Consider the following 17,385-nt stretch of genomic DNA (forward strand, 5'->3'; position numbering starts at 1 on the left):
TAAGGATGGCTGTACACAGAGGACTGGAAAGTAAATAAGAGCACACTCTCCATGGAATGTGTCACATGGGAAAGCTTCAGAAAACTACAAAGCCGCCAGCAGATAATCCAACTCCCCCGTGTCCCAACACAAGTAAATATTCTCCTGGTCCCTGTGACTGTTCATGGGGACTTAACGTTAAACAGGAAGGATAAACATCGTGTTTTATTCATTAGAACACACAACAGAGGCCCCTCTCATGCTTTTGAATAAATATTAAACAGACGAGGTGTCCCATCTGATGACACGACGCCGTGTGTTGTCGTAGTGTAAATTGAGACTTGGTGGTGAGGACACAAGACTTAAAAGTTAACAGCAATCATTTTTTCTGAGTCGGTGTTGTTTTGCTTTGAAGGTCTTTTTAAGCACTCTCGTGAGAATTCCTACCTGCAAAGTTTGGTGACAGGGAAAATAGTGACATAAGTAAGGCTTAGTGATATGGCCACAAGTGTTATCACAATAAAAAAAAGATTATTATTTATTTTTTGCTCGTGGGTGAAAGTTGAATAAACAATCTTGTCATCATTATTATTATTATTATTATTATCATCATTGAATTATTGGCCAGCACTTTAGACATAAGAGATCTCACCTCATGCAAAACAATATGCCATTTTTCAGTTGTGGGAAACTGGTAACACATCCAATATTTAAATTATTATTAAAAAATGTTAAATGAATGCCTGGGTTCATAAAAGGTAACAGACAGAGAGAACAGGTTAAGTTGTCCATGTGTCTGTGTATGTAAATCAGCAGTGGGCACTGGCTGCTGCTGCTGCTGCTGCTGCTGCTGTGGGAGCCCTGTGTTTGCCAGATCTCTTAAAATCAGGATTTATCGGCCCATGAGCCTCATGGGTTAACAAGCAGAGTCCGGAGCCAATGCATCAGCTGTGTTACTGAGGGCTAATAGTCCTGTATGCACCTCATTCAGCCTCCCTTTGGAGCTCCGTGCAGCCAGCTCACTGCCACAAACTTTACTACGGTCTTTATCATATTTGGGATGATTTTCTTCCCCCTCAGACGATACAGAAGCTGCACTTAGACATACATCATAAAATGAGCTTATACTGCAGGAGGAGGAGGAGGAGGCCCCTCTCACATACAATATAGTACAGAGGAAAAGTTGGGAGTATTAGTATCAGATTCAAACTATTATTAAGTGAGATCACAAAATGCTCATTAAGTCTATCAGATCTACTCTCTCTGTGCTTTTCAGGTAAGCGCTTGTGTCGTCTGGTGACATCCTCTTGTTGCACACAGGAAGTGATTCATTTTACATCAGACAGACAGAGCCAACAGCAACACTGAGCTAGGAAAGACAGCCTGTAGTATGACTCAAAACAATATCAGTCGTACAATATCTGCTCAAAAATCCAGTCATTCAACAGTTTGATGGGATGTTATGCTCTTATTTTTCGGCTAACATTTAAAAAAATCATCTTGGCAATCAGTTTTTTCACTGAAAAGTGTCTTAAAAAACTACATGTAGCACATAACTAACTGATTTTTAATCTCTTACAGTTCTGCTGCCACCAGTGAACGGCATGAAGTCAGGACGGAAACGAGGACTTCGACTTTTTACTTTCTATTCTTTGTAATTGTGTATTGTACGTTATGGATCTGTCCATCCAGAGAATGGATCCCTCACCTGTGCTTCTCCCTAAGGTTTCTACCTTTTTTCCCCTTATGTTATAAGGGTTTTTTCCCTGGTAGTTTTTTCCTTAAACTGGTCGAAGGTCTAAGGAGAGAGGATGTTACCAAGCCTGTGAAGTCCCGTTAGACGAACTGTTTTGTAAACTGTGGGCTATACAAATACAATTTGATTTATTGATTGAATAGATTTGTGCCAGTAAACCTTCCTAAATGTTACAGACTGGACCTTTAACTTTGAGTATGACAACATTGAATGGTTTGACATTGGTTGACTCTTCTGTAAAACTGCTAAAGCTCTGGACTAACACTGTGTGCACAGATCTGCTGTGTGTTAATAGTCCTGGAGCCCAGCTACAGTAAGTGTTAATGAGACACTGTCTGACCTTTTTAGAGTTCACCCCAGGAGAACACTGATGCACCCTGGGTAAAGGATAACCAATGCTCCCAGACTTCCCCGTGATTTACTGGTACGGTGACTTTACTAATTGTTACATCTATTAAAAACACTCTCATTACGCTATGACTTATGAGCAATGTTGCAGCAGACATCACTTTTATTGTCAGCATGCTAACCTTTTGCTCGCCTCTGGGGTTCCCTGAAGTTACACGCTAACAGAGGAGCTGTGCATTGTTTGCTTTGCTACTCACCTTTACAACACAAATGTTTTGCTCACAAGTGGCCTGAGGAAGTAACGGAATGATCAAATACAACTTATTATCACAGTGTTCCGACAAAGAAAGGAAAAGTCAGATTGAGAGAGCAGAGAAAAAGGCATCGCAGCATAACTTGCATCTACAAGTTATGCATTCACTCATGCTATTTAAAATATTAAGAGGGACAAACATAGCCAAAGAAACTGTAAAGGTCTGACACAAGAATCAAAGTGAACAATGCCAAACTGTAGATCAGTTAAAAAAAGACTACAAAATCCTGAAAACATGCCTTAATCTCCAACAGTTAACAGGAACATTTCTAAAACCTCAATATTTAACAGAGGAGTCTGGTGTATTTCACTGTAAAAAATATCCGTAGATTTGATAAAAAAACTGTCAAACCATGACAGAAAAAGTCCATAAACTTAAAAAGACTATAATACAGTTTTTGTAACAGTGCAGTACCGTAAATATATATATTTCCCAAAACAGTAATTTTTGCATATTTTTTCCTGTAAAAATTACATGAATCTACTGTTAAATAATCTTGCACTGTAGTAATTATGGAAATATCCGGTAATACTTTTAAGAGCCAAACACTGTATCTTTTGCAGGTTAGGGTTACATTTTATTACTGTTAAACTTATAACCATTGTGTTAATTACGTAAAAGTACCGTAATATTTAATGGAGAAATCCTTTACTTATACAGTATTTTCACGCTAAATATATGGCAAAACATTGTTACTTTCAATGAAAACAAAATGTTATTTATATGGTAGAATATGTAAAAAACCTTTACTGTAACATCAGCAGGAGTTGTATACTTTTACCGTAATGTAAGAAAAGGTTCTACCGTATTTATTACGGTGGAATTCTGGCAACCACAGCTGCCAGTTTTTTACCATAAAAACAACCGTTTTTTTTTTTAACAGTGTAGCGACAATATTCATTCAGTGGTATTTCCACTGATTCTGTGCTCCGGTCATGCAGGAAGTACTGAACGATTCAGTGAACAAATCTTTAGAATTAACTGATTCTAATGATTCACTTACACCAAAAACAGCTGCGTTGACCGTCACTAGCTTGTGTGTCGCGTATATCGAGGTAGTTTTGTGCAGCCGTGCTATGAGGACTCTGCCCATATTGAGGAAGCACTATAGTAATGGAAAACGATGTGGCAAACTGAGTAGAGTAGAACCGAGTAGTGCTCGAACTGTATAATGCAGAAGTGCCATATTGAGCCTCCAAAAGTCAAAGATCTTTAGTTTGTCCATTGTCAGATGTTGTTAAAACATGCTGATCCAAAATGGCAGCCTCTGCAGGGCTGACCCTGCTCCCAATATAAATATAAAAGGCTCATTCTGGGGTAATGAAAAAACAACAACTTAGACAATCAGGTGATTGTCCACTGATAAAAACCCAAGTATAATTATTGTATTATTTCATTCTGCCAAGTGGAAAAAATTTAGAAAATAAAGGTTTTCTGCATTGCCAAGATTATGTCTTATAATCATTCATTGCATTTCCTTTGGGAGGTAGACTTCATATTCCTTCTCAATCCCTGCAATGCCATATATTAAACACTAGTGGCACTTCAAATGGCGGACAACCAGACGAGTGGGCTCAGTGGGCTCATCTGAGACGCATTTAATTAGCAGGACAGAAAATGAAATGTTTCATGGGGTCTTAACTAACTGTTGTATCTTTTGTAATAAAACGAGGGGCTGTGAGAAGCTATTACAAAGAGGATCGTGAACAACGGTACCACGCTCTTCTCTGCCAGTGTTTTATAGGGGGAATAAAGGAACGCATATTAAGATAATAAGCTTCCACATCGCAGAAACAAAGTGCCATATTTGCAAAGTGTTTGACAGAACAGGCCGAGTCACTCTCTCTCTCTCTCTCTCTCTCTCTCTCTCTCTCTCTCTCTCTCTCTCTCTATCTTCCACTTTCTCACTGGCCTGTTCCTGCTCCTGTGTTAATCGAGCTTGATTCATTTTCCTGCTCAAGAAGCAGGAAGCAGATCTCAGTGAGAACTGTCTGTTTATATGTGGACGTGACGCAATGAAACTCCTAATGGTTAATGGATGAGAAAAGGGTTTAACAAGTGAGTCTGATCATTAGATGGACACAGTAATACATTCACTGTCTTAAAAAGGCCAAACACATCCGCTTGTTTCTACACCTGCTGGATAAAAAGACAACATTCACGTTACCACAGTCAATCAAAACCTCAAAAATGGTCAAATTATGCAAAGAAGAACAGCAAAATATGTGATTAGAAAACCAGCCTGTGACACTCTCTGTCTTTGGCTCAGTGCCTGCCAGACTGGATGCTTCAACCTGGTAATTGGCCACAATGAGCAGACTTACATGTGTCAAACTCTCCTCTTCACATCTGGTTATTGTCTCTCACAGCAGGTGGACATAGCTGGAATCGTCTGAGCAGTCTCATCTGCTCTCGGTCTCTGTGTAACAAAGGACTCACTTATTTTGCTTTGAATTATTCCCTCACAGTCTCTGCCAAACAGTCAAGTTGCAGTTTACATCCGTGTCTCTGTGGATTTGATGAGAGACTAACCCCCTTAGTCTTCTTATTCAAAAAAAAGTATAACGTCTATTTGATCATAATTATCTTATGGATTCTTTATTTTATAAGGTTGCAGTGTCTTTGACATTTGACCATCATATTGTGATTGAGCGATCGTGGATCAGCAGTAGAGTAAGTCGTCTTTCAACTGGAATGTTTCGGGCTCGATTTCGGGCCCTGGCGCATGCCGGTGCGTCCTTGGGCAAAGACACTTGACCCCAACTCAAGCTGGCTGAATAGGTATGAAAGATGTGTGATGCACATGAGTGAATGTATGTGAATGGGTGAATGGTAACACTGAAGCGTGAAGCAGCTTTGAGTGATCATCAAGACTAGAAAACTATTTACAGTGTTCATTAGTTAAGGCCAAGTGTGTAACATTTAGTAGGGTTTATTTGCCCCTAAGTATGATTGTATTACAGCTCCACAATGATGCTTGTCACAGGTTTTGCAAGGGGAAACAAGCCAAGTCCAACAGGATTTTCAATGACTTCTTGGCAGGGCCGTTTCTAGCTGTTTGGGGGCCCTATGCGAGATACTATTTGGGGGCCCCTATTTTTTTCAAACTCGAGGTAGAGATTCCTGACTTTTTCTGATTACCCCACAAACACGTACATGCTTTGCAAATATATACATAATGAATGCATCCAATACATGCAAATAAAGACAGGTACTTTTAATTCTCCAAAAATATAATAAAATATGAGTCTGTACTTGCAGTTTGGGGGCCCCCTGGTGGCCGTGGGGCCCTATGCAGCTGCATAGTCCGCATATAGCAAGAAACAGCTCTGCTTATACAATCACACAACAGCGGACGAGCTTTCACCCAGCCCACGCCGATGCACTTGTGTTCTTACAAGCAATCCTGGTTTAAACAACAAAAACTGTGCCTGAAACTGTGCCCGAGCAGGACTGTGATGTGGTGACTTGGCTTGCAGGCTCCTGCATGTGTGCTGTGCTCCTCCCCTGTGTATTGACTAATGTATATTCTGGTCCACTATTTGGAAGACTTAACGTTGTGGAAGAGTAGCTGTAGCTGTCCACTGTCAGCGAATACAATACTGTTTCAAAACATTTCTTCTTCTTGTGATTTTAGTTATGACTGAAAAACACATCGATGACATCATCAGAGAGAAGAAAAAATCTTCAATCATGCAAAACCCTTGTTTGTATAAGTTAGGGGTAAAACATGTTAGGTTTTCATAACTCTGAAATAAGCATTTCATGTACTTTAGCCAATGGTCTTGTGCTGCCATGTTTTTGCTTGTTCTCAAGTGTAAGTGCGTGGTTTTGTGTTTTGGGGCCAATTCCAATTCCTATCTTAACCCTCAATCTTAACCCTCAATCTCAACCCTTAATCTTAACTGGCCCTCAAAACCAAGTGTTGAGGATTATTTTGTCACTTAGAAATGGGACACCCCTTAAATGCAGATACGTCTTCAGACTGTAGGGGGCAGAATAACGCGAAAGCTGCGTCCAGTCTGTCAACTCCAAGAAGAAGAACACATTTACGTCAGGATTATTTATTACGATCTGTTCATCATTTTTATATCTCTATTAACAAAGAAAATACTTAATTTGTATCGCACTCGCCTTGCTGCTTTCGACCCCATCTTTGTTATGTGAAAATACGCAATGCATTCTGGGTAGCCCTTGCTCCCAAGGGTGGTCTCGGAAAATCTCAATAATGAGGGCGATACAGCCCTTAAACCTGCCCTTCAACGGCTTTTTCTGAGAATCGGGACAGCACTTGCAATAGAGGGAGCGCACATTTTTGAGATTGAGGGTTAAGCAAGGAATTGGAATTCACCCTTAAAGTAGGAGCATATGCAACCAAAGAAGAACATCCTCTGCAGTCTCACACTCACCATTAGATGTCACTAATTCTTTATCACTGGACCTTCAAAGAGGATGTGAGGGTAAAATTGAATTAGTTCCCCCTTTAATTTGTGTGAACAAAGTTCCTCCATGTGTTTCTGAGGAGTTGCATTCACTGAATGAATGAGACAAAAGTGCAGAGAGTCAGAATACAGAATAACTGACCACAGATTTCACTAGTCTGAAGGCATAATAAGCAATAAAACTGCAGGTGTACTTTAAAATATGAACTATAACATGCAGCTAATAGGTCATACACATCATACGTCAGTGTGCTGTATAAATTAGTGATTTTCAAGGGCTTCATGAATACACAAACATGTGAAACTAGATGTTAATACAGCAAGAGGATGTACAGTATAGTTCATTATGGATTAAGCATTCCACTTTCATGAAGTGAATCTTCTTTATTCACACAAAACATACAAAAATTAAACATGAATCCTGTGCAACGCTTTCTCTCTCACATTACTGCCCTCATTACCACCCTGCATCACCAACGCACAAACAAAACAACACAAGGTGCTTAAGTGAGTCATCTTCCTCCAAAGCTAATGCTTTCTAATGACTGAAGTACAAATGGGTGATTTCAGCTTTTCATGGCAATTGACCGTGACTTTCTGTTTTTCTATTCTTTCCTTTTTAAATATGAACGCAGTGTCTGGATGTGTGACTCTCAGCGAACGCACTGGTGTGATGATTCATGCTGCAGTTGGAGGTTGTGAGATGTTATTGATGTGGCCAGAATGGGTACAGTACTATATACCCTCCCTGTAACAGTATAGTGTTATTAATGTCCACAGTGTCCACTCTATGCTGTTATTAATGTGACTTATTCACATAAAGAGTTTCCCCATTAGTCAGAGTCGTACTGTGGAGTCATAGGGAGAGGAGGTACAAGGAGGCCTCTTCCTCTGCATCCTTCACCTCCTCATCACATGCATCGCATATTTATTCCACAGTATACAATCATAGACACACACAAATAACTAAATACAAAAGGAATACTATAATGAAACTATTCTTTATACTGTATATTCATACATGTGCCTTATCTGGTCCTTTTCATTATGGTAAGTCTTGCAAAAACATACATTTAATGTGTGTTAATGCAACTCAGAGATACAGTAGGTAACATTTCTGCATTAAAAAGACTAATGTTATATTTTTGTTGAGTGATGTACTTACATAATGCTAAAATGTGATGTAAAGTACAAACCATTTTACTTACAAACTATTTAAAATGTATTGAAATCTGTATTCCTATTCATTTTGGTTACCTTTTAATTATGCGTTAACCTTCTCTGATATCACTTCTGGGCAAACCCAGTATCAAATTTCAAAGTAAGAAAAGACTTATTCAGTACTTTTAAATTTAATAAAAAAAAAAAAATGTGTCTTTGTCAATACAACCAGACAACAGTTCCCATGATTCCACGCTGCCTCCCATTGTCATCAAAATAGGTCTTTTGTTGCAGTTCTCATTGAGAGACCCCCAGCTGCAGAAACTACATGCTATTTTTTATATGAAAAAAAAAAGTTTGTTACATTTATATTTTTATAATAAACAAAAGCTTGACTCAACGCATTCTAAATTATAATATTATGTAAAGACACTTTTTAAAAGTCTGCAAAAAGTGATGCAAATATATCTTCTAACCGCGTCTCCTGATGTTCTAACCTTGCCAAATTTGTTAAAAGTGTTTAAAAATGTAGTTTTAATGTTAAAGTCAGCAACTTTCTCAGCTCTGAAACACTGGAGGAGCTCTGTCTTTACATACGTACACAGGCTTTATCGGTGACCAAAGCAGATGAACACCACTGTTCATCAGTGTTGGTACAAAATAAAATCTCAACGTTCTGGTAACAAACCTCCTGTTTCACCAACTTTTAGAAAGCAGCATTTGGGTAAAGTGTGTGTGTGTGTGTGTGTGTGTGTGTGTGTGTGTGTGTGTGTGTGTGTGTGTGTGTCCACTGGAGGAGCTCTGTCCTTACACACATACAGGCTTTAGTGGGGACCAAAGCAGGTTAACAGGTTAACAGGTTACTCATGTCCTCCTCTTTAAGATTATAAAGAAAGTGGCAGAGCTTTTTTTGCATGTGTTGCATCAATGAAAGACACATTTTTGGACAAAGACTCCGGTGCATCCTCATGCCATAAGATACACCTAAAAATCTTGAGAAGACTGAAGATAAACACTTTTTTAGTGTTTATCGTCTGATGTTTTTGGCAATTTCGTGGACATGAAAGAAGACTCATCCTCGTCTGCACCAGGTGAGCTTTGAGACGCTCAATACTTAATATTTAACCCTTTTAACACCGAGCGTATCGCAGACGACACGTTTGCACAAGCACAATTTGCATTACCGTAATTATGCGGCGTTTTGTGCTATCAGAAACATTACAAAAGTTTCTGAAAGCTGAGAACTTACACATCAAATTCAACAGGTGGTTATTAAAGTAATTTCACTCTGGCTGTTTCAGGAAGCCTTAGTCTTAGGGCCAATTCCAATTCCTATCTTAACCCTCAATCTCAACCCTCAAGCTCAACCCTTAATCTTAACTGGCCCTCAAAACCAAGTGCTGAGGGTTATTTAGTCACTTAGAAATGGGACACCCCTTAAATTTAGATACGTGTTCAGACTGTAGGGGGCAGAGTAACGCGAAAGCTGCGTCCAGTCTGTCAACTCCAAAAAAGAAGAAGAAGAAGAAGACATTTATGTCAGGATTATTTATTATTTATTATTTATTACGATCCGTTTGTCAGTCAAGTTATTAGGTTGTCAGTTAGTTATAAGATGATACTCATACAAATACCACAACCACGGACATATTCAGCTGACAGTTACCACACACCACGGCTTATTGAAAAGTAAACCATAGCAAATGGTCGCGTGTGCGCACAGGCCGGCTATTGACACAAGATCGTGAAATAAAAATAAATGTTATGCAACAATGACGTCAGTAATCCATAATATGGGCCTAAACTAAGATAATACAATGGTTTTCATCATTTTTATATCTCTATTAACAAAGAAAATACTTAATTTGTTGCGTACTAGTTTCGCTGCTTTCGGCGCCATCTTTGTTATGTGAAAACACACAATGCATTCTGGGTAGCCCTTGCTCCCAAGGGTGGTCTCGGATAATCTCAATCGAGTTTATCTAAGGGTGATACAGCCCTTAAACTTGCCCCTCAACTTAATTTTTCTGAGAATCGGGACAGCACTTGCACTAGAGGGAGCGTGCATTTTTGAGATTGAGGGTTAAGCAAGGAATTGTAATTCGCCCTCAGTTTTAGTCAGAACATTTTCTGGCTCTTTTAAAAGTAAGACAAAAGAAAAGAGTCAGACATGCTGAGGCTTAGGTGTTAAAGGGTTAAAATACTTTGTAACCTGAACAACAAACGAGATGAGCACAAACCTCCTTGTTACAATAAACCTAACATGGATAGTTTTCATGGGGCTGAAGGGGTTACTGGCTTTGAAAAGCAGACAACAAGTGAGATGGTACTTTATACATTAGAGATAAAACAGTCCATAACACACCTCCTCTGAAGTCTGCCCACACACACTCTCATTGTCTATGGATTGTCTCTGATTCAGCCAAAGGAAATATGAGCATGTAAACACCTCTCTGTGTCGTGTGATTTAAGATTATTGCAGATGAATGTAAATATTAATTTTAGCCTCCCCATGATAATCCCCTCATCTGTCCCGCAGATATTGAGGAATCATTTGCCTATAGCTCTTAGTAAGCAGAGTAGTGTTTGAGAGAGCAGGCAAACTAAAGTCACATCTCTCTGCGTTATTCTGCACTCTGTCAGAGAGGAAGATGCAGAGACAATGCAGCCCAGAGGACACCACTGCCTCATACAACAATCCTTTATATCTACACTGTATTGATGCCAGGAGACAAATGCACTTCCACTGGGATATTCACTTCTCGGGGGCAGAGCGAGGGGGGAGGACGGAGGGGAAAAGAGGTTGATCGTTACTGGACCGAGGGATGGGTGATGTGGGATGATGAACAGGCTTCATGTAATGGGTGGACGTTTGATTATGGCAATATTGAGTGTGGAAATGAAATGTTTATCAGATGTGGTTTTGAGGGAGAGACGGGAGGAGCAAGGGAGCAGGGGGAGGGCGGGGATGGGCGTTAATCTGGCTGCTAAATGGAGGTTCTGACATGTTGTGTCTGTCTGAAGAAACCCACAGGGACACAACCGCTCTCCATCTTCCCTCTGAAAACTCTGATCGAGTTCACGACCGCTCAGAGTTTACACTACGAGGTAATGAGCTGAAAGTGTAGACACATTTCTAAAAGACAAATAGCGACATAAATTCTTTTTAAAAGACAGGGTGTGACAGCGGAGAGGAATGAGATGAAGGGGAGAGGAAAATGTCTTTGAGTTTTTCCTAAAAATGCACAAACAGACTTAGTAAGAGTTAGTCATGGCTCTTTGCGCACTCACAGTAGATTTGGATGCTTACACAGGAGCAGAGACACCCTTCCTGTTGCTTATCCGCTTCCTGAGCCTCAATTTGTATTGAAATCCCTCACAGGCAATTATCCATATGCGAATGGTGTACTCACTCCGAGCTTATATAAGTTTCTTTCTCAGTAAGCCGCACCAATTTCATTTTAAAACTCTGATTACAATTTCAGGGTTTATTCCTAGGAGAAAATGGCAAAAAATGGGTGCTCATAGTTAACGCAGAGCATAAAAATCCCGCTGGTCCTATCGCTGGCTTCATAATATGAAAGATTGAATAATCTTTTTCCCTAGCGTGATGTTGAAAATCCCTTTGCGGGGGAAGAGACTTGGGCAGCAGCTGGCATCTGCTGTGTGGTCAGGAAGACATTTTGTTGAGCACAGTTGCACCCCCCTCCTCACCCACCTCTCAGGCTGTCAGGAGTGTCATATATCTGGTGGATATCTGAGGGCGAGGTAGATTGCAGCCCAATTACGGGCTGATAACTAATCAATAGGCCGCTTATTCCTACAGCAGGAAGTAAAGGAATGGGCCCCTGGGACAAGTTGTTCAGATTACTCTCCCCTCAACATGGGACAGGCACTAATGATGAGACCGAAAAAGAATGGAGAGGGGCAGACAGAAGGGGGGCATTAAAGAAAAAATACACAGAGAAGCAGCAGTACAGAAAACACCAAAGAGACATAGCTGGAGAAATGGAGCAGTGACAGGACAGAGTTCCATCATCAAAGGCAGTTTGTCAGGTTACAGACTTCACCGTTTACTGTTTTTTTTTTTTTTCAATTGCTAACAAGTGATGTCTGTGTGGAGCAAACAGTGAATCACTTATAAATAATAATACAACAATAATAATATATAACATATAAACATATATAATGACATACTCGGGCAACCTGGGTATTAACTTTTTATTTTCAATGTTTTTATATCTCTTTGGAACATTGGTTCTCAAAGTGTGGCCCGGGGGCCAATGGTGGCCCGCAGAAACATTTGTGGCGGCTCGCACTGAATTACAGTAGACAGTTTTAATCAAGGAGGTACTAAGCTTGTTAAATGTTTATTGGACATTACTGGATACAGACCAATAAGTGTAAACAAAAATACTGGGTATTTACTTGGTTTCTATATGGTGAATTTTAGTGTATTATTGGGTTATAAGCTGGTAATAAGCTATTACTAGCTATTTAACCAGTAAATATATGGTAACAGAAATGTGTTACTTGGTATTAACCTGTAATTAGAAGGTAAGAACAATGGCCAAAATACTGGGTAATTACCCAGTGAATAATAAAGTGTTATTATATTAATGTTTAAGTTACATTATATTAATGCTTATGATTACTTAACGCTAAACTGTGGAACTGCAATCTGGTCATTTTAATTAGTACAAATGAGATTTCTTTCTGTTTTATTCCTTTTTTGTCCTTTGGCGACCCTCAGTCCAATGTTGGGTTCCTAAATTTGCCCTCAGGTATCAAAACTTTGAGAACCCCTGCTTTGGAAAGATAGAGTAAACATACATGTAACTGAATTGCTGCATTGTTTATTCATTGTTGATGCAATATACAATAATTAATAACTTAAATTATAAAATATTTGTTATGAAGAAAGAAAATACAGGATCGGGATCATGACTTAAACACACACCCATACAGTTGGAAAAACACAGCTATTTCTGCTTGTTCTGAATCTGTAAAATTCACCCATATACCACACCCCAAACTGACTGGACATTCCACAGTCTGTTACTATTATTGAATCAGATTAAATCCTGCACACAGTGAGGTGTGTGTCCATTTGCAACCGCAAAGAACATGTTTAGATCCATTCCAGAAAGCTATACATCTTATCCCCCTAAAGGATATAGAAATAACTCAGACAGCCTCAGGGGTTGATTTTATTATTTTAAATACCAAATCACCAAGATCAAATCATTTATCCCTTTGGTCATAATCGACATCAGAAATCTGTCCTTTACTCCTTCAGTTACTCTGCTCACAGACTGGGAAACAAAGACAAACATGGCCAGAGAAAATGGTGGAGCTAAAAAAAAACAAACAAAACAAACAGAATATTGTGTTGACCACTATAGACACTCTGAGATCATTTTACTTAGTCTGGTTTAAGTGCTGACTTGGTCCTGGTTTCTGCTTCTAAACGAACCAAACCTTGAAGCTTGGAGGTTCCTCTTTCCGTGGAACACGGGAACTATTCATTCTCATTTCATCTGACAGGCCATTCGTTTTTTTTCCACTCCTCTGTCACTGTCGCCCTCATGAAGAAATATGGCAGCAGCCTCTGCCCCTGTCACCCACACCCTCTGCCCTTAGCTGACAACGTGAGCGCCCAGACCCCAGTCCAGCCCCCCTGCATTCTCAGGCCCCTGTCAAAACTACACTCTTCTATTAAAGCTCACATAGAGTGGTCCTGTTGCACATATATGTTAGTTATGGAGGTCTACTTACATACATTAACTTGTTTTTATGGTCAAAAACCTCCTAGTTGCTGGAAACGAGTCGATAGAAATCTGTCCTTTATGAAGCACTTGTCAGCTGCGCTATTTCAGACATAAATCTCACTCGAGAAGACAGACTGTGTTGTGATTGGCCAATACCCCGGAAGTGACATTCAGCACACCCGCTCTCAGAAGCACAGCTCCCCCCTCTGGAACGTTGGATGCACTGCTCCTCATTATCAAAACATTGTTTTAACAATGTTTAAAAATAGCTTCTTCACGACTCCCCACCGCAGTCCCTTTTATGACTTTGACCCGGAGTCAGACCCAGAGTCAGAAGACACTGTCGCTCGTGAAACACCTCCACAACGGATGTTATTCTTCTTCTGCGGTTCAATACGGTATCCGCAGCTGGTCAAATGTCGTCCTCGTCGTCTTTCTCTGTGTCAGCAGATGAGGTTCGTGAGGCGAGGGAGAGGGCGAGCTACCGCGGCCGTAGCAGACGAAGCGGAGAGAGAGGAGGCGGGACTTCCGCTACAAGTAAAGAGACGCTTGATTTGTTCTCTCGCGTTTGTCCTTACAGGCTCCGGTAGAAACATGGCGTCTCGCTGCTAACAGTGGCTATGCGACCGCGGTCCGCGGTCATGTTATTTAACATGACTTTTTGAAACACTACGAAAATGAAACAAAAACTATTATACAGTGACTAGACAATGCAGGAGCACATAATATGTATAAAAAAGTGGATTTTGGGTTATATAAACCCATAAATACTACATATTGTACCTTTAACTGTTTGTTTTCGAAACTTCAGGGCTTCATAAACAAGGTAATGACACAGATACACACTAAAAAACAGCGTTAATTGGAACTTCTGGTCTAGTTCAGCTTTAATTTTGTGTAAATGACCAATATGATATATGGTATAAGGTATATGAAAAGTGTGTTTGTAGTTTTAGAGCAGACATGAAGAGTGATTTTTGTAATGAGGAGTGAGGAATGGAAAGTGTGGGCATAGTTAGTCTTCTTTTCAGTCACCTAATCAGTGGAATGGTGTTGTTGGCTGTCAGGCAGGCGACATCAGTGAAAGACAAGAGCCTAAACCTTCATCAACACTGATCAGGTTTCTCCCAATCGGCTTGTTTATCCTATACTTTCTCCCTAGATCAGTACAAAGCTCCTTCACATCCTCTTAAACCAACATGTTTCTCCAAGACAATACAGTCAGACCACAAAACCGTCCTCAATGACTTCAAGTGATTAAACCAAAGCAGTAGTTTTGGATGAAATGAGAAAGGGGAGACGAATAGAGACAGAGGAGAAGGAGGAGGAGGAGGAGGAGGAGTCACTCCTCCGCACAACTTCATCTCCAAATCAGTTGCATTTGGCATCAGCACATTGGCCAGATCCAAAGTTTTCCACTCAGACGAACAATGCTACGCTCCCTCCAAATCGATTGGTAATATGTCTCATCCCATTGATGCACTTTCTAATCCATTCTGAGCTCCTTTGCAAGATGGAGAGGCGGAGAGGGAGAAAGAGAGAGAGAGAGAGAATGTGTGTGTATTCTAAGGAATTTGTGTTTTTTTTTTTTTACTCTCCCTCCCTCCGTACTGCGATGGGACTGTGTTAAGCTCTTTAGTCCACGTGGCTAATGAAATAGGGTTGGCAGGATTACATAGGGCTAAAGCACTGTGCCTGGTGAGCCTTGGAGAAAACCACTGTAGCTCCACCAAACGAAAGGGAAGGAAAGATGGGAAAGGAGGATGAGGTTTGTGAAGAAGAGGGCGAGGAAAGAGTTTTCGTAAGAGCTGGATGATCAACTGTAGAGAGGAAAAACTGCATAATCACAGCCTGACAGACCGTGTATAAGAGACAGACTTTTGACGTTTGAAAAGTGAAGCCTATGGGATGTGGGATGGTGGTAGCCATTAATCACCAGGGGGCGACACCACAGGTTGCAAAAAGCACTCACCTTGCAATAGTTTCATGTTCACTATTCACTGTGATAAGCATGACTACGCATCAAAACATTAATAAAGGTAAATTCATCTATATTCTGTTTCACGGCTGAGAGCCAGACATGTTGAAGTCATAGATGACAGAACGATCGAAAAGAGAATAATTCAATGGCAGTCTTTGCAATTACTACACTGTTAATTTCATTGTTTCAAAGTGAGATTTTGATTTGAAATTAATCAGTTTTTCAGAACAACCATTTGGAAAATGTGATTGTCCAGTGTCTGGTTGCAGGTGAATAAGGTTGTCAAAATCAAGGCTGTGTCGTCTGTGGATCCGATTGTTTTTAAATGTTTGTTGCAGTTCTAGAGATGTAGCTGCCTTCTGAGTCTGCTGAACCCTGCGTTCCCTCGAGGCTCTTAATTTTTAGGGTGGTCAACCACTGGTGGAGAGAAATTGAGTGTTGTAGTAGATATAGCTCACACTTGGCTTCGAAAAAGCCATAAAAGCAGCAGAAGGTTTTTTAACAAGTCATAAAATCAGTGGCGGGAACAGGAGGGTATTAATTAGATTAGCGCATTCATGGTCCTGTGATCACCGTTTCTGCTTCCATGATCATTTCTGAGAGATGGAATGAGATCCGTTCATTATGGGATATGCTGTATATTGTGAATCATATGAACGCGCTGCCTTTCAGTGATACTGACAAAAAACATTTAACATTTATAAAAAGGTTCATATGAAATAATATTTTCATTCAAACTTTCAGGAACAGTTTTAATGCATTCTTAAAAATATGGTTCCTTCTATTATACAGTTATTGTATGTAGGTTATTTAGTATACATGAATATATATATTTCCAAATCCAGGGAGGGCTTCTATTAATTTTGACGATTAAGTTCAGTTTTCTCATCAGGAGTCTGTAAGAAGCTTTCTAAAATTTGAAAAATAAAAACGTGTAAAACGTTTTTTTGGTTCTGTTTTTTAATAAATTAATAGTCAAGGGTGATAAGAAGCATTACTTACACACGACTGAACATTAGGACTGAACAATATGGGGAAAATATCTAATTGCAATATCATGATTGTGATTTGATCTATTATATATATTTTATTATAGATAATATAATGAGTTGTTTTTTTTGTTGTTTTTTTAAGTCAAGCTTCTGTTCACTGTCCCTCTCTTTGTAAATATGAGGTTTTGTGTGTTATGTGTTGAATTTGTTTCTATACACGTGACACCTACTGCACGTCTGTCCGTCTTGGGAGAGGAGGGATCCCTCCTCTGTGCCTCTTCCTGAGGTTTCTCTAATTTGTACCCTGTAAGGTTTATTTGTGGACTTTTCCGTCACTCGATGTGAGGGTCTAAGGACAGAGGGTCTAAGGACAGAGGGTCTAAGGACAGAGGGTGTCACTTGCTATACAAACTGTTACAGCCCTTTGAGTCAAATTGTGTTTGTAATGTTGGGCTATAAAAATACAATTTAATTGAATCAAGATATTCACTTTTCTAATATGAAATGGCGGAAATGTAAAGGTATGAAATGTATGCATTCTATTTTTTTTTAACTACAAATTATTCAAAACTAGAACAATCAAATGTGCAATGTGCAATTTGCTAATTTCATTGTTGCAAATTGTGATTTTGATTGAAAAC

Source organism: Microchirus variegatus, assembly GCF_963457635.1.
Source record: "Microchirus variegatus genome assembly, chromosome: 8".
NCBI classification, from domain to species: domain Eukaryota; kingdom Metazoa; phylum Chordata; class Actinopteri; order Pleuronectiformes; family Soleidae; genus Microchirus; species Microchirus variegatus.